We start from the raw sequence: 19634 nt of genomic DNA, 5'->3' as shown, positions 1-19634 counted from the left end.
GTTGGGATTTTATGTATTAAGCACTTAATGGGCATGCAAAGTCATAAAGTTGGATGATTTATGACTCTTAGTGGTATTTTGGTCTTGGATATGGACTTTAGACATGAGAGCTTAATGCATTAAGCTCTTATTGAGGAAAGGAAATTTTGTGTGTATGTCGTGCGTAGCCTAGTGTACGTCGCGCGTACGTGGTCAACCTCCCGACTCCGGTCAAAGCCCGAGTACGCCATGCGTACCTCCGGAGTAAGCCCCACATACGAGCCCTAAGTTGACTCGGTTGACTTGTTGATTTCGACCAGTTTTGACCAAGGGTATTTTAGGAAATGTTATTAATTTAGAATGAGAAATTTTTTGACATTTAGGATTTGGGTTGAGCCAGTTGTCGGAGCTGGGAGTTATTCAGACTGCATTTAGACGGTGAGGTGAGTTTTTCTCACTGTACCCATGGGTCGAAGACACTAAGGCTGGCCAACTAGATTATTTATCATGATCAAGATAGTGATATGATAGTGGTAACTGTTATTTGTTGGCTCTATGTTTATATTTGTTCGTTGCATATGTTGACACGTTGGGTTGGGTTGAGGCGGTCATGTTTTGTGCTATTGGTCACGACACTCGGGGAGGACCAGATAGGCTGTAGGCCCTAAGAGGCAGTCCAGTCAGGTCGGAGGCCCGTGGAGCGGTGCGGATAGGCTGTAGGCATTGCGAGGTGGTCCAGTCATGTTGAAGGCTCGTAGAGCGGTCCAGATAGGTTGTAGGCCCTACGAGGCAGTCCAGTCAGGGTGGTTGTTTATACTGTATGCTTGTTTGTTGTGGTCTGCTAGTACTTTGGGGGAACTCACTAAGTTTTGGCTTACAGTTTCTGTTTGTGGTTTCAGGTATTTCTGAGGATCGTGGGAAGACAAAGGCGTAATCGTACACAACTTCTAGTTTTTATGTCTTCGGGTCTTAGGAAAACTCTGATTTGAAATAATGTTTTTGAAACAATGACTCTTTTTTGTAAACAATATTGATTCATGGTTGGTTTTAAAAATTTTAAATTTATTGTGATTTTTAGAGTGCTACAATTTGGTATTAGAGCCTTGGTTTGAGAGAATTGGATGAGCATTCGTGTGAATCCAGACTCAAACTAGGGAACTGCAAAAGTTTTTAAAATATTTTTCAAAAATTGTTTTCAAAAGTAAACAAGGAAGGATGCGATGTGTACGATCAGCCGGAGCAATAAAGTGTACCCCAAGTTACCCATACGGTTATTTGATGTTATGTTATGTTAGAACAACATGCTAGTTGTAGGATAGGGATCTACATGAATTGCATGATAGAAATGCCTGATACATGATGCCTTATTTCTAATAGAGTTTTCTTGTTGATTGTTGTATGAATCTTTCGGGTGTGAAATAACTATTAATTGAATACATTAAGTCACATGTTGCATGGGTTAAATAATTTTAGGGTAAAGTATTCGGCCCTACTACACAGATCTAGTTTGAGTCCAACTGTTGTAGGGTTGAATCTTTTAATCTAAGATTATTTAAGTTATGTTGAATGTGATTGTATTCATACATTAGTTAACTGGCACTAATGGGGGGTCGTTTAGCAGTTGATGGTAGGTTGAGATGTGGATTCTAGGATAGCCTAAGGAGTATGTAGTGCTCATGATACACTTTTGTTGGAAGTCCCATGGAGGGATTATATGTAAGCAGTGGTCCAGTTAAGGAATATCTAGCCTTTCTCTAGGAAGTGAGAATAGGATGTATGCATATCATAGTGTGTGCTATTAGGGTCGTTGTGATGATCTTCTGAGACAAATATGGGTATGTGCGGAAGGTAGTGTCGGCATGTACTGCTGGAAGTACAGGACTCGTACGCGTAGCAGGGAAGTCACAACCCCTAGGGTTTCGTTATTTGGAATAGCTCCTACAAAGACCATGTTCTCACTAGGTATGTAGAATAAGTATCCAAAGGACTTCTGTGGGTAGCCAATAAAATAACACTTCTTGGCTCTGGGTTTAAGTTTATCATGAATCTCTCATCTTACGAGCACTTCACAACCCCAGACCTTGATATGTGCGAGTGAGGGAGCTTTCCTTATCCATATCTCGTGAGGTGTTTTGACAACCTTCTTTATTGGAACAATATTCACGATATGGGCGGATGTCTCTAATGTTGGATTAGTGTCTAAGTCCATAACTATTTTGGTATGTACTTGACCCGATGGTGCATGGTCCTTTTGGGTTGCCTTCACCAAAGCAACTTGATAGGATGAATTATGGAGAGAAAGGATTAAATATGATTTATTAATATATTATGGGAATAATATATTAAAGGAGAAATCATATTGTTTAATTAATATTAGTCAATAATTAATTGGTAATTAGTTTTGTGACTAAAAGAGATTAATTAAACTTAAGGGACTGGAATTGTAATTATAAGATAATTGCAATTTGGGCCATGGATTGTCTTAAGTCAAGAGGTGGACGAATTCTTATGGGAAGCCCATAAGGAAATCGTCCAAGGGCTTGATTAAAGGAGTCTATGGGTTGCTTAGGGCTTAAGCAACCAAATTAGGGTTTCCTTGTTAGATAACCCTAATAGCCTCACTATATATAGAACCCTTAAGGCTCAAAAACTTAGGGAACTTCTTTTCTAGGGTTAGAACACGATTTTGGCAACCTCCATCCTCTCTCCTCTTCATCCTCTTGCTTATGGTGTTTGTGAGCCATTAGAGGAGTGACACTTGTGACTCTAAGCCTTCTAAAGTCAATTCAAGGAGGAATTGGGATTGTTATTACTACATAACAATCAAGGTAATATCATAAACCTAATTATATGTTAATATCGATTTCCATATGCTAGAATTAGGGTTTATAGTCTTGGATTCAAAGCATGTACAATAGAGAAACCTAGATCCAAGCATTAGGGTTTGTATGAGCACATAGGATGTCTCATGACCAAAACCCATCAGTGGTATCAGAGACTAGCTTGGTTTCAATTGTATTGATGCATTGTATAATTGGAAAATTCGGTTTTTGGGTTTCTGGAGGCTGGACTCGCCGAGTCCATGCAGACTCGACAAGTCCAAGCCTGACTCGACGAGTCAACTCGTCAGATGGGGATATCTTCGCGATTTCTTGCTGTTTTTGCTTATGGATAGTTACCTTATCATGTTAGATCAATATTAATCCGATTATATGATATATTTGACTATATTTTTGATCTAATTGAAGATATTTATCAATTAATAAGATAATTGTTTCCTTATGTGATAATTGTTTAAATTATTTTGATTAAATTGATAAATTGTTTTGCAAGAAATCATTAAATAAATCAAATATGGATAATTATGTAATTAAATGTTAATTTAGATTATTTGTTATTTATTCCTTGTGCTTTGAAAAGTTTCATATTTTGTCCTTTAGGTTTTATAGTTTAAATTTGAACCCAAAAGTTTTGTTGTTTTGAAATTTAAATAGTTAAAACCCTAATGTTTTGAAAAAGGTTTCAAAAACTTGCCCTCAAGTTTTGGAATTTAAATTTTGATTAATAGTTTAATTTTGATGTATATTTAAATTCTAAACCCCAAATGTGTTGAAATGTTTCAAAACTTGCCCTCAAGTTTTGGAATTTAAAAGTTGATTAAAAGTTTAATTAGGAATGTTAAATTCTAAAACCCTAGTATTGTTTTGAAAAAGTTCAAATCACACCCTTATGGTTTTATTAATTAATTAAGGTGTATAATTAAAAGAGGCTTAATAAATCCATAAAGTTTAGGTTTACAATTTAATTGAATTAAAAGTATAATTGTTAAATTAGACCACCTAATATTTTAAAAGTGTAAAATACACCCTATACTATATATATAACATTAAAAGTCTAACATTATATATATGTATGAGTAAAAGTCAGTCTTACCGTTAGTAGGCCTCATTCACAAAGCTGGTCTATAAGGGGTGTTTAAGGAAATTGCCTATAAAATGGCGATTGAATGGGTATCCACTCTTACCCACCGCACTCTTGACTAGTGGAGGGTCGTTAGCCGAACGGGTAGGATAGGACGAAACCTTCCATTATAAGTATAATGAATTATTAAAGTAACTAAATGTTTTCATAAAATTCCCAATCTTAGTTACTTAGGCAAAAGTGAATTGATGCAATTCCATGAAATTACACTTTGTGCCCTTGCGAAGACGTTAGTGGAGCGTGTGTGGTTTACCGGCACACTAAATGGTTCTAAGCAAAGGTAGCAAAGGGTGACTCAATGTTTGTCATAGTTCGGTGGAGCGTGTGTGGTTTACCGGCACATCGAATAGATGATTGTAACATGTGAGGGCACCATGTAAGTTTGCATGGTTATTCACACCCGCTTTGTGATCCTCGGCATCCCAGTCACAAACAAGAGGGGCATATCGAGATTTAAACATGCCATTGAAAGTTCAATGAATCTCAAAGGATCTAGGAGTTTTCATAGATTTAAAACTTAAATTTCTTTTTCGTTTTTCATGGTGGAAATTAGTGAATCGTTAGTCACTTACCTTCAAATGTTCTACAATTTGGGTTACGGCATCCCTCTTCCGAGTTGTAGAATATTGTGTTGGGTCCTAGCCTTAGTATCTCATTTGGATGATTTACTAAGGACTCAATCAATCAACTAACTTGAATTCGTTTTCTCCCGTTTTTGTAGATGTCAATGTTCGACAACTATGGTCTTCCCAAATCCCGTGGAACAAGCATTCCACATGAAGATGATATTCCACGATTCGATCGAGGAACAAGAGATCATGCTTCTCTTCCTCCACCTCCTCCAATTATTCTCCCTAACCCACAAGTTCTAAGGCTTGAAAAGTTCAAGCTCACTCAAGCCCTTTTGGCAAGTAAACATAAAGAAGGAAAGTCGGTGTGTGCACACGTCCTAAGGATGAAGTCACACATTGATAGGTTAAGAATGTTGGGATCCGTTGTCTGTGAGGAAATGGTTGTTGATTGGGTTCTTCAGTCACTTTCTAACTCATATAGTGAGTTCGTAAGAGAGTACTATATGATGAACCGCGACGTGACCCTTATAGATCTCACCTATATTCTTATTGCTGCTAAATCAACAATGGTTTGGCGCAATAGAAAAGCAAAGTTGATTGGTGAATCTGCCTTCAAGACTTCTATGGATATAGACAATGGCAACGAAAGACATGCTATGATCGAAAAGTCTGATCATAAGAGAGAGGCAATGTCTGAAGTAGTTCCATGTCCTGTTCTAAAAGAGTCAATTTGCTTTTATTGCCAAGAGAAGGGGCATTGGAGACGAAGTTGCCCTATTTACCTAAGAGATCTAAGAGATGGGAGAGTCAAAACGTATGGATTTGCTTTAGGTAAAATCCATTGACTAACTCTTTTAAGCTTCATTCTAGATTCTTAATACATAATGTAATAAGATTACAATTGATGTTTTGTAGGATCGAAGAAAAGAAAGGAAGCTTAATGGAAGAAGTGAGCAAAATCTAACCGTGTGGGAATGGATTTCGATCGCATTTCTCGAAGATTAGATTCTTGAGCTACTACTTAGAGTTAGAATTAGATTGCTAAGAAAGATGTATTAGCATAGTTTTTCAATGAATTGCATTGTAAGGACAAATTTTTTCCACAATAAAATAAAATTTTGATTTTATATTATTTATTTATCCTTGCAATGGCGTATATGAAAAATTGATGTTTGAATGTTTCTATTATTAGAAATAATGGATTTGGTTCTTATTATGTTATTTATGGAATGTCGAGAGTTTACCAAATAGGGAGAGTTTCTCATCGCCCAAGTTTCAATTGGACAGAAACTTGGAATCATGCAACTTGGTTGCACGATGAATGAGAAATTTCATATTTGGAAATTAGACTAATTCATTGACAAAGTGTCAAGTGAAGGACTAGGAGATCGAGTACACAAGTTGTGTATTGATCAAAGTCTACCATAAGAGTAACAAAGATGTTCGTCATGATTTACTAAAGGTTTAGTAAATATGATTATACTTACAAGATTAAGTGTAATTTTGAATTGATTGAAAATGTTTAAATCAATAGCAGAACGAATAAGAAGAATCAAGTAGGCAGAAAGATAAAAGTTTCTCCATTCTAAGAAGAAGGGAGAGTACCTTTTATGCTTTATGATAGGTCTTAATGATTAAGACCCGTATCTCAATTGATCCTCTAAGTGAGTCTTAGTACAATTGTATGTCTAAGAAGAGGAATTAAGAATTGAAGAAATGGTTAAATCAAGAAGTCAATCATACTTCGTTCCAAGCAAGTCTTAAAGTTAAGATTGTGAGAATGAGTGAAAAGTATTAAGAAGGTTTATAACATTCATCAAATGTGGAAAGTTGTGATGTTTTGGATAAGACAAAGACTAACTAGGACCAATTTATGAAGTGTTTTGACAAAAGCTACACTAACTCTTGAATATTTGTTTGTCAAGAAATGGTTATTGACAAGAGAATATTATATGTCAAGGAGTAAGTGGGAGTCTTAATGGTATTGAAAGGTTTCAAGAACAAATCAAATAAACCTTATCAATCATCACTAGCACACGAGTTGAGGTTTACAACCTATCGTGTTGACATTATTTTGTTTTTGTGCCAATCCAATCGAGTTAATTATGCATGTGAGTCCTATGAGTTCTCATTTGAATGCATAAAAGGCAAGGACCTTGATCAATGGAAAGTACATTGATTAGAAAAGGTGAGCTGCTTAACTACTTGGAAGACATGGTGGGCAGCTGTGCTACCATAAGGCAAGAAATCGAGATTAAGAAAGTATGATCCATATGAGTTTGAATTTGTCATAAACTTTGGTTTTGACAAATTCACATGGATAGGAACAAATACACCATTTAAATCTAAGTGTCATAAGATTTCCTCCTTCATAAAAATGATTGTGAGGAAATGCTTTCACTAAGAAAGATTTTAAGAAGATAGTGATTGTAAAATTGCATTCTCGAATTCAATTATGGTTACGGTATCCCTTTCCATGATTTGAATTGTGAGGTTTAGCAATTAGTCTTAATTGTTTAGACACACATATGAACTATCTAAGGCAAAGGTGTATAAGTTCAAGAAGCCTTGATAAAAGATTATCAAAGCACTAAGTATTAGAAACATGAACTTAAGAAATTCAATAAGCATTGTTTTTCTGAAAGTTAAGCTGTTTCTGAATACATGTCAAAGCTAGTGGGAGCATAAGTGTTATGTTTTATAATAATCATCATGATAGTGGGAGCATAAATGTTATGATTGTATGATTATTAAGGCACGCATTGCAAGTTGGCAATATTAATTATAGAAAACAAAAGTCATGCTTTGCAAAGTTGTAAGAGTTGAAAGGTTGTTTTGCTATAATTAAGGGAGAGAATATTATGCTTCATTTCAAATCTAAAGGCTTAGGTTGTGGAATGTTAATAAAATTTAGTCAAAGGCACATAGTGTGTTCTTAAAATTTCGATTATGATTACGACATTCCTTTTCACAATTCGAATTTTGAGAACATAGCAAATAAAACATTATGCATCGTGTCCCAAACGCTTCGGGTATAGGATCGATTGCAAATGCTTTAATGTTAGACCATTCTGAAATTTTCCAAATGTCGAGTGGATTTTGAGGGAAAAGGGACTAGAATTGGTTTTTACTAAAATAATTAAGCAACTATCAAAGGGCAATCCAAAGTTCGACGAGGATTGGTCGCTTGTGAGTAGTTGGAAGCATGGTATTGAATGGACCATATGGACATTATTATGAATAGAAAAGATTCTATTAAGAATGAGTTGTCATATGGAAAATGTGGAAATGTTTCCATATTGGATGGACCATATCGACATCATTACGAATAGATAAGATTCTATTAAGAATGAGTTGTCATATGGAAAATATGGAAGCATGTCCATATTGGGAATGAATATTGAAAAATCTATGTCTAAGATTAGAATGTTAGAATCTAGCATATTTTATAAGTAACAAGAATTTGATATTCTCACACTTATGAAAAAGGATTTGGAGTTGTGAAATGAGAATGATTGGAAATGTGTTCAATGTGATCTATTTCACAAAGTAAGAACCATAGGTAAACATTGTGTGCATGCTAAGAGCATGGGGCAAGTGTAATAATTCAAGTAAGAAGTTGATTACCCGAAACGACAAATAATGAGTAATCAATATGGTGATAAATAAAAGGTGTTTTTATTTATGCTCAAAGGTTTGAGGCCATATGGGATTAGTATTATTCTTGTGTTTCACTTTGCATGTTTTGACTTCCTGAATAATTTAATTGGTTAAGAACAGTCAAATTATTCGAACGGGCCACAATCATTCATATGTTGGAAGTAGATATGAATGAAGACTGTCGTGAATTGGTGTGTGGATTGTCTAAAGAGCATTAGACATAAGCAAATGTTTGCTGCAACGTTCATGAGTGCTTATGAATATGATTTGAGCATTGGATTAAACCCACGCTCACTTGGATCACTCTATGAATTGTATCACGAGTGATTGGTGAGACGATAACATCTTATATTCTTGAAACCGAGATGTGTGAGTTGTATCTTGCAAATCGGTTGCACATTGATAATATGTAAATGCACTAGTAACTTGGTGTTATAAAACATATTGTTGTGTGTGATTCGGTGAGTGAGTGCAAGCAAGCATTGTATCAAAGTTTATCCGTTCCTTTTATCCAAAGTAGGATAAAAGCGATATCTTTGGGCCCCTCGATGATTTAATGATGACAAACGTAAATCCTCAGTTGGGCTAGGGCTAATTTGATTTGTTCAATTAGTCAGTCGTCATAAATCAGGAATCGAGATATAGTACAAAGAGAATGATTTGAAATCATATCTCATATGATATCTAGAATGGAGGAATATGTGATCCCTTATCTAAGGACACGCATATCTGATAGGATCAGAGTTGACAGCGGCTTTGGAAAGCTACGATTGCAGATCAGGATCTGAAGTCATACGTAGAATAGTTGTTAGACTTATCCAAGTGGGAGACTATTGGATTAGTGTATAAGTCCATAACTATTTTGGTATGTACTTGACCCAATGGTGCATGGTCCTTTTGGGTTGCCTTCACCAAAGCAACTTGATAGGATGAATTATGGAGAGAAAGGATTAAATATGATTTATTAATATATTATGGGAATAATATATTAAAGAAGAAATCATATTGTTTAATTAATATTAGTCAATAATTAATTGGTAATTTGTTTTGTGACTAAAAGAGATTAATTAAACTTAAGGGACTGGAATTGTAATTATAAGATAATTGCAATTTGGGCCATGGATTGTCTTAAATCAAGAGGTAGACGAATTCTTATGGGAAGCCCATAAGGAAATTGTCCAAGGGCTTGATTAAAGGAGTCTATGGGTTGCTTAGGGCTTAAGCAACCAAATTAGGGTTTCCTTGTTAGATAACCCTAATAGCCTCACTATATATAGAACCCTTAAGGCTCAAAAACGTGGGGAACTTCTTTTCTAGGGTTAGAACATGATTTTGTCAGCCTCCATCCTCTCTCCTCTTCATCCTCTTGCTTATGGTGTTTGTGAGACATTAGAGGAGTGACACTTGTGACTCTAAGCCTTCCAAAGTTAATTCAAGGAGGAATTGGGATTGTTATTACTACATAACAATCAAGGTAATATCATAAACCTAATTATATGTTAATATCGATTTCCATATGCTAGAATTAGGGTTTATAGTCTTGGATTCAAAACATGTACAATAGAGAAACCTAGATCCAAGCATTAGGGTTTATATGAGCACATAGGATGTCTTATGACCAAAACCCATCATCTAAGGCATACCCCCATAAATGAATAGGAAGGGAAGATCGATTCATCATGGAACAAACCATATCTAGTAAGGTTCGATTACACCTCTTAGCCATACCATTAAGTTGTGGTGTTATTGTAGGAGTCAATTATGAAACAATTTCACATTCTTTAAGATAGTCATGGAACTCGACACTAAAATACTCACCACCTCTGTCAGATTGGAGCATCTTTATCTTCATGCCCAGTTGATTCTCGACTTCATGCTTAAATTCGTTGAACTTTTCAAAGGTTTCCGATTTATGTTTGATTAAGTAGATATAACCATATCCACAATAAGCATCCATAAAATTCATGTAATATCAATTAGCATCTCTTGTGGTGGCTCTAAATGGGCCATACACATTCGTATGGATGAGGTCCAACAGTCCTTCACCTCTTTCACATGTTCCAATGAAAGGTGATTTTGTCATCTTGCCTAATAGACGAGATTCACATTCATCATCTGTCCTCAGATTAAATGATTCAAATACTCCATCCTTTTACAGTTGGGCGATGTGTTTCTTACTTATGTGCCCAAGACAATAATGCCACAAACATGCATTATCCACACCATTGGACCAATCAATATGAAATACACTATTGCCTAGGTTATCAACACAAGTCACAATTTCATACCCACCATTACAAGGTAAATCTTTAAACATAAAAACACCATTATTAAAAAGTAGAAATAGATCCAATATCATTATCAAATAAGTATCTAAAACCTTGTCTGAATAATGCATGAAATGAAATAATTTTTCCTGTCATATCCGACGAATAATAATTTAACAAATTAACCCTAACACCATTTCCGAGCACAAGTTCATAAATCTCAATCTTGGTAACAGGTGAAGATCGGCTATTCCCTATGACCAGGTTCAATCTTCCATGCTCCACTTCCTCACTTTCTTTTAGCCCCTGAAAATCAGAACAAATATGGAAACCACACCCTGTTTCAAGGACCCATGAATGTGAAAGTTGTATGTTATTAACCTGAATAATGTAAATCCATGAAAAAGATGCCTCGATCTTTCCATCCTTCTAGTATTGCAAGTATTTGGGGCAACTTATCCTCTAATGACCCTTTTTGCCACAATGAAAGCAAGTGGTCTCTTTGGGATCATTGATCGCAGAGACATCAAAGTTGGGATTTGTCTTGGAACCACTACTAGAACCTCGGGCATGGGCCTTACCTTTCCAAATGGACCGAGAAGGAGCCTTCCTCTATTTCCCTTTTTCCAGATCCAATGCCCAAGTCAGGAGCACTTGTCATAGTACGAGCATGATTTTTCTTCATCCCCGACTCAACAGTTTGCAACAAGTTATGGAGCTAGGTCAATGTCGTCTCCATGTTGTTTAGATGATAAGTTATAAGAAACGGTTCATAACTAGGAGGCAAGGAGTTAAGGGTCATGTCAATGGTTAAATCCTTGTCAAACTACACATTGAGCCTCTCAAGTTGTTCCACATACCTCTGTATTCTCTTTGAGCTTGCATGCCATCAGAGACTTGACTACTTTGTAGCGTTCATGTCTTGCTTTCTTGTGAAATTTTTTAGCAAGATCTATACACATGTCATAAGGCCAATAGTCCTCATAGAACTTGGCCAACTCAGGTGCCATAGTGGCCACTATGATGCAAGCAACCTTAGTGACATCATCAAAGTGTTTGTTGTACGAAGCAATTTCCTCGGGAGTACCAGTAGAATGACCGATCGCAATGAGAGGCTTTTTGAGAACGTATTCCTTGTTCTCATACCTAAGAGTCATCTTGAGGTTACACATCTAGTCCTTGTAGTTAGGACTTGTAAGCTTCTCCTTTGATAAGATCGAGAGAAGAGTGAAGTTCGATTGGGGAGTGGTTGATTGAGTAGTAGCGACATCACCGTTTACATACATCTATATAAAGAGACATAATTTTAGTTAGTGATATAAATCCTTAATATTTTAACCCAAAAATAATTATTCAAGGCTAGGAAGAAAAATACAAATCACAACAAATAAGAGGGATGCCGTAATCTAATTTTGAATTTATTAAGGTAGGTAATACAAATTTACCAATTTCAATCTAATATGAAACTCCTAGATAAATTGAGATTCATTGAATATTATCAATGAAATGTTTAATCTCATATTATGCTCTTTAACCTTGAGGTCATTTATCATCTCAAACTGATGTGCCAGTAAACCACACACACTCCATCAACAATGATAATTTTCAATTTGTCCATCACTCAACTTTATAGTCCCAAATTAGTGTGTCGATTAACCACGCACGCTCCAGTAACAACATATAAAGAGTGATGTGCGTTTGCATGGATTAGCATACATTTCACATTTTTCCTAAAGTAACTAGAGTTGGGATTTATATAAAAGGTTCTAATACTTTAATATCATCATACTTTTAAGAGGTTATGTCCTATCAACCCATGCAACTAATGACCCTCCACCACCAAGAGAGCGATGGGTGAGAATAGACGCCCATTCAATGGTCATTTTATAGGTCGTTTCATTATACCCCTTATAGAATGGCTTTGTGAATGAGGCCTACTATTGATTGAATGACGTTTATTATACATGTAATATGTTAAACATTTAATCATATATAGTATAAGGTGTATTTTAAAACTTTTTCAAAATACTAGGGTTTAAAAGTAATTTTCGAATTAAACCTTTAATGATTAGTTAATTTTAATCTATAAATGATTTACCAATTATATTTTAATTAACCAACTAAATTAATTAATTCATTAGGAATTTAAATAATTATCTTCAATTAAACAATTAATAAAATAATTCAAATTTAAATCATTATGGGTTAAATAGTTATCTTCAATTAACAATTAATAAAATAATTCAATTTTAACCCTCATCCCAATAACCCTTCTAATTTTTTAAAACAAGGGATAAGGGTTACTAGGTTTTAATTATCCAAATTTTAAGGCATTTAAAATTATAAATAAGGAAACTAGAAACCCTAAGGGATCCTACCAATTTTCAAAAATAAGGATGGGGGCTAGGGTTTCAAGAACCTTATCCATTTGCAAAAAAATTAATCCTTTAGGGTTTAATTTCCATGAACCCTAATTTTGATCAATTCACTATTATGCACAATCAAATAGAAAACTAAGGCTTTGATACCACTGATGGATTTGCTAGGCAAAAAAATTCATGTGGCGAAAAAAAAAAACTTAAACCCTTAAGTTCACATGCAACCTAGAAAGGATCTATGTTTTCTCTATTGATAGAAATAAACGATGAACATCAAGAAACCTTGAGAGAGGCTATGAAAATCGAAATTATCATAAAGATTAGAGTTACATACCTTTTGATTAGTATAGAAAATAATAAAAAAAAATCCTCTTATAGTTCCTTAGAAAGCAAGCACCAAAAGCTTGAATGCCTCTAATGGGTTGTACCCAAAACCCTAATAACTAAAAGACTTGAGGATATGGGAGGCTAGAGCAGTCATTCTATTCGGTTATGAGTTATGAGGGCAACCCAAAAAGGACTTTGCTTCTAATTCAAGAATATACCAATTTATTTATTAGCTTAGACACCTTAGTTCAACAATAGGATCGATGTGTGAGAATTGAGGGGATGGGTAACAAAGGGTATAGTGTCTTATAGATATTTATGTTGTTTGGTAATAGTTGGTTTTATACGTGTATTAATTATGGTTTATTATCATAATAACATTGTGGGATTAAAAACATTATGTTTCGCATCATGTTTTACCAAACTTTACCCACTTAATTTAAATGCATCATAGGTAGTGGTATTAAGGTTGTTGGATCTTGAATATGATGTCGAGTGATTAAAAAGACAACCTACAATAGAGTTCAGGACCATTAGGTCTTTACATTGTAACTATGTTATGTATTGATTATAACATCCTTAGGGTTTTGTTATTTTGAAACATGTGTACTCAAGATATATTAATAAAAACGAGATAGTTTCCACAAAATGCTTTATTATACTAGGATTTTTAGCGAACAAAAATAATATGATTTTGAAAGCGTAAAGAAAAGTTTTTTTTTTCAGTTCTGGAAAATAGGGGATGTTATAGTTGGTATCAGAGCATTAGTTTAAACGAACTAGGAATAGTGATTATTTCTAGACTTACACTTAGAGATTAAGTAATGATGATGAGAGGTGTGTCTAGTACATTTTAGGTTGTATACCTAAATTGCTATTATATAGACACATGTACTAGAATACTTTAGGGTATATGCCTTAATTGATATTATGTGCTAATAAAGTTATCTTATAGAAAACCCTAGGTTGTATACCTTACTAGCTATTATGTGTACTAGCATAATAATAAGGAGAGATGCCTTATATGCTAATATGTGCTAAATGATATGTATTATAGCATGCCTTAGGTTTCCTACCTAGATTGCTATTACTTAAAAAGGATTTGAGGTCTATTACCGACCTTGATTTAGAAAAGGAAATTTATGTGTACATGATTCTAAACGTATAATTATTATATTAGAATTGGCGTGTAAGTTACTGGAATGATAAGAAAAATTCCAATAGTTGACACTGGTAACTTCTTAAATGGTGTACTAGTACTTTTGGATTGGGATAGTACATATAGGTGAGATAATCGTACCTCCAAAGTAAGATAGTACATTTTAAGTGATAATGTGTTGTTGAGGTACATTTACTTTAGGTGTTATCATATACGACCAAGAACCAAGATGAGTCCATGAGTTATAGATATGACTAGTGGACTTGGAGGAACTCAATATGGTGATAGATACTTCGATGATATCAAAGTTAAAGTTACGTAAGAGGCTATGTAGAATTCAAATGGATTTGAGGAAGATAAAAGAATGAAGCTGACAAAGTTTTCCAGACTTAATAGGCCGATTTTTTTCTGTTGATATGAGATAGTATGCAGTTAGAGTGGTGTGTTAAGATTTGAATTGTACCATATACAGGATGCTCTGACTTAGTAATTTGAAATACTAAGTGATGGTTGAATTCTATCACATCCTTATGTGAATTCCTTAATATGTTAAGCCGAATCAACATACAAGACTATGATGGTGAAAATAGTCATTGGGTTGTAAAGTGTGAAGTAACTTACTTCTTTAGTAAGTTAGAATACTTAGCTGAAGTGATGATACATATATAATATTATACGAAGAGAGATACTGGTGTTAGAGTTGACAAAAGGACCAAGTTGAAGCTAGTGGAACATGCTGAGATGTAGTTGAAATGCTGACTTCCTAGGATTGACTCTTATGACGTAAATATGAAAAGAAATACAGCGGAGATATAGACTTTCTAGGATTGAATCCTATAAAGTAAATGATAATAAAGCGAAGAGATAGGATGATATGCATGGTGGCTTGCAAATATCAAAAGGTGGTATGAGTAGTTGCAGAACGTTTGTCTCTATACCACCAGAGCAAACTCAGATGTAGTATGTCCTACAGACTGGGCACTATATTGGAATGTACACAAAGAGTTTGGAAGTAGAAATTACTACTAACCTAGGAAAAGTGTTAGAATATGTTAGATCAAGCATATACGCGAGAAGAATCCTGGAAGAGGAGTCTGGGAAATTTTGAATGTGCTTGGTAAAGAAAATAGTTGTTGTTAAAATGCCTGACAAAGACGCAAAAATCCTAGTGGATTCTAGGAAAATGTGTTGTATGTGCTTGTTTAGAAACATACGTACATGTTAAATTGCTTTGTATTTATCATTTGCAATGACTTGAGAACCGACAAATAACCTTTGGGACGAGAATGAATAGATTTGAAAGGTAGTATAGGCTTGTACTACCAGAAGCACGAGATTCACACTTGAATCAGGAAGAGTCACAAGGTTACTAAGGCATTGTTAGTTGAGTTGTTTTGCCTATTTCCGTCATTACCTACGATATGGTAATGTCTAGGAAATTGGTTTTGGTTTAGACCTAATTGTCCATGATGGAACGAGTATGAGTAATATAGATTTGTGTAAAAAAGTTGATTTATTCTATGAACCTTGTTCGATGCAGTAACCGACTTTAGTCGTGAGATTTAAGAAGGCGGTGATCGAAATGATCAACAAAAAAATTACAGCCTTCGTTAGGGTTAAGCAGCCCGTAGCAATAAATGCTACCTGTTATAATGTGGTTAAATTAGATCGTTGGCATTAGACAAAAGGTTTCTTTTTTGTTAGTGTTTGTCTCGTTGAGGCAAGAGTCTAGTTCATTATCTATTTATTGTGTCATGCAATAGAAGGTCATTAGTATGTGACCATTTGATCTAATGTTGTAGATGAAGTAAATACCTTATCGTGGGTTGAGTTTACAACCCAATTTAAGGAGTAGGAGACTTCGATGAAATTCAATATTATGACTCAAGAGTTGGGACTGAAGGTCCATCGGTGGAGGAAACAACAAGTGCAGGTTCAAGCACCAATATTGGCATATAGGTTCAACCCTATTTGATTCTAGCTCAGGAGGCTAGGGGAGCTGATGTAATTGTAGCCAGTATATAAAGACACAAGCAAGAGTCTTTTGTGTGTCATGCACCTAAATGCTTCAGATATGGTTGGAAGGATCATTACAAGAGGATCAATTAGTGTGCGACAAGGTTAATCATCCAATAGAAGAGGGAGGGATAATATTGAGTTCAAAAACCATCGTTGTTGCTAATATTTTTCTTATGTTAGTAATACCGTCTAATATAATTTTATATGTGTGTATGTTGGTGGACGACATAATGCTTGTCGTGATCTTGATTAGACTATTGTCGTGCTATACGACAATATCACTTGTTGTGGGCACAAGCAGTGACACTATGTTAGGGATATTAGAGTCATTGATATGACCGTCAAGAGTTTCTTCCAATAAGAAAAGGATCTATAAATCACATAAGCAGAGCCATCTTGAGCTTTGATCGGTTATGGGTAGCAACAAGTGAGATTTCAAACCTAAGTGGGTGAGAACCAACCCTTAAGACAAGAGTGTGAAAGGAAACTCGAATTCAGATTCAACATCAAGATCCAGGAGAGTTTCAACGCAAAAAGCTAGGAGGAGTTAATAGCTTCGATTTTGTTATGTAGATGTTCGAATAAGTGTTTTGGTTATCAAATGAGGACGCAACATCAAATATCATGAAGGAACTTACAACATTTACCTATACATATAGGTAAAAACGGATGATCTTGTCTGAGATCTTATCATCAGGTGTCCCAAGATTATGTAGAACCACGATACGTTATGGGATAGAGTTGACCAAGTGATAAAAGTATAACTTTCTTGGTACCACATAGAGAATTGGTCTATAATAAATGTTTTCATAGAGTCATTATCATGAATAAGTAAAGATTTATGATTTGAGGTAATTCTATGATTTCTTTAAAATACTTATGTCAGTGATAATCTAAAAATAGTGGTAGACCGACAAAGTTGAAATCCGAAAAGGGCACGACATGATAAATTTCGTGAACTTTGTCGTTTAAAATCCTTATTGGACAAAAGAAATGGATTTGTAGGGAATGCAATGTATAAGGGGTAGCTTCTTAATAATGAAACTCTAATCAATAGAGTTGATGTTTCAATTGTAGAGTTAGGTTGGCAGGATGATAAGCTGCCATAAAAGAACCTAAAACCTTGTTTCGAGTATAAAGTAATGGGGTCAGTTAAATTACTAATGTGATGACACGGTACTAGGAAAATCCTTACTTGGGGATCGAAAGGAAACTTAAGGAATCATTATTTAGAGCTGTTTTGTTGTCGTATGGTTATGGGACGTAATCATCCTAACTGGGAGGTAATTGTAATGCTCTCGATTTCCGGCTAGACGTTTAAGGGATAATGGTTATTATTATGTATATTATCGAACAATTAAAATTCTCAAATAGAATAATTGTTCTTTGTATGCGTTACGAGCCATATAAGTACTTATTTATTGTATACACATTATGTGGACACATATTATGGATATATAATACTTGTCGAAAATCTTATTATCGTTAAATGATAAAATAACGTTTTTAGATAAAAGATTAACGAGGATAAAAGATCTAAATCCTTCCAAAGCGTATCTTAAGAGGCTCCAAATCCTTCCTTTCTACCACCTAGAATATTTATACACATTAAGACTCTCATACATGTGTTAATCCACTAAGATATCACTTGTGATTTTAGCCAAAAACTCGTATTTTGGACAAAAACCCTAGCTTGACCATCCTTTGCTCAAATACTTGTCAAACTACACTAATAAAACTAATAAACACTTAACTTAACTAGATTATACTAAACAATTCTCTTCTTCATCATTTCCATTTCTAGGGGTTCAAAAACCCTAGAATAAAATCATGGATTTCAACCATACTAACTTCATACAAACCATAGATTAAGCTTCTAAGCACTTAGTCAAGCATTAATAACAAGTTTACTTGGAGAAATCCTGCACCAAAACTTAAACCTGAAATCTACCATTAAATCCATCGTAAGATTGAAAATGAAGAAACCATCAACTAAAAGAGTTTGAGATGATCTTACCTAGCCCAAACAAGATAAATCGCCACTTGAACACTTCTTAATCACCAAGTCTCCGAAAGAGAGCTCTAAAAGAAATGGGGGTTGATAATGAACAAATGAGCCCTAACATAATACCTCACCATGTCATGGTAGGTTAAATGAATGTGCGATCTCCCTTTTGTCATGTCGTAGCGAAATTTTTTTATAACAATGTACTTTTCACACCGTGTTAAGGCACCCATACACCATGCCGTGTAGCTAAATCACATATCCTATGACTTATGGCGGAGGAAAAATCAATTCTCCGCATCACTCACCACACCGCGACAAGCTCCTTACCGCACCACAGTGAGGCTATCCTGTTCCTTTTTCAATGTCATTCCATTCTAAACTTGCATTTATCAATTCCATTCCATTATTAAACTAATATAACACATTCTAATAGCTTCAAAACACAAGATAATGCATATAACATATCCATTAATACTTGTTGTGATCTATATTAACATGTTTAATCCATGAATAATCTAATTATTCTAAAAGTACAAAGTCAGTCATTATTGTGGGAACTATTATGAAGTAAGACTAATATGAATTAGAGTGGTTGGCTATCATACGACGAAAGTGGGCAAAAGGTTGCAACCAAGATTCATAGGTACTTGTCAGAGAACAATTATTGGACATGACCGGCTTCAAGATCACCTCATGGATCGCTATCATGAGTGATACTTGACGAATGTACTATCTTTTTATCCTTAATACATGAGATACATATTTGTGACATAAATGTGTCGATTGATATGCTTTAATATAGCAAACCATTGTTCTTTGACCAGGTAGTCAAGATGAGATTTGTTCCTCCTATGTGTTGAGGGTTAGACATCTAATGTACATTACTAAAAGTTAAACACCAGATGAGTTTGATTGTCATCTATGCCTCATGTTCAACAGGATGACTAATAAACTCACCTTATATATCAATTGTAGCTTTGGGCTTATGGGAATTAGATGTTGATGAATGATATTTTCGTCATGCATTATTTGGGGGTTTGAAATGTTGCTAGATGCTCACCACTGTCTATATCAATCTATAATGAGTCTTGTGCAAGTAGGGGATTGAAAGATATATATATATATATATATATATATATATATATATATATATATATATATATATATATATATTCAAGAATCATTATCGAATGACATATGCTAATAACATATGATCCAATAGGGTCACACCTTATAGCAAGTAGACACTTATTAATTATTTATTAGAATTTGATTCCTAATGAG

This window comes from Lactuca sativa, chromosome 5 (genome assembly GCF_002870075.4).
Source record: "Lactuca sativa cultivar Salinas chromosome 5, Lsat_Salinas_v11, whole genome shotgun sequence".
Classification (NCBI taxonomy): domain Eukaryota; kingdom Viridiplantae; phylum Streptophyta; class Magnoliopsida; order Asterales; family Asteraceae; genus Lactuca; species Lactuca sativa.
This window is presented reverse-complemented; position numbering follows the sequence as displayed.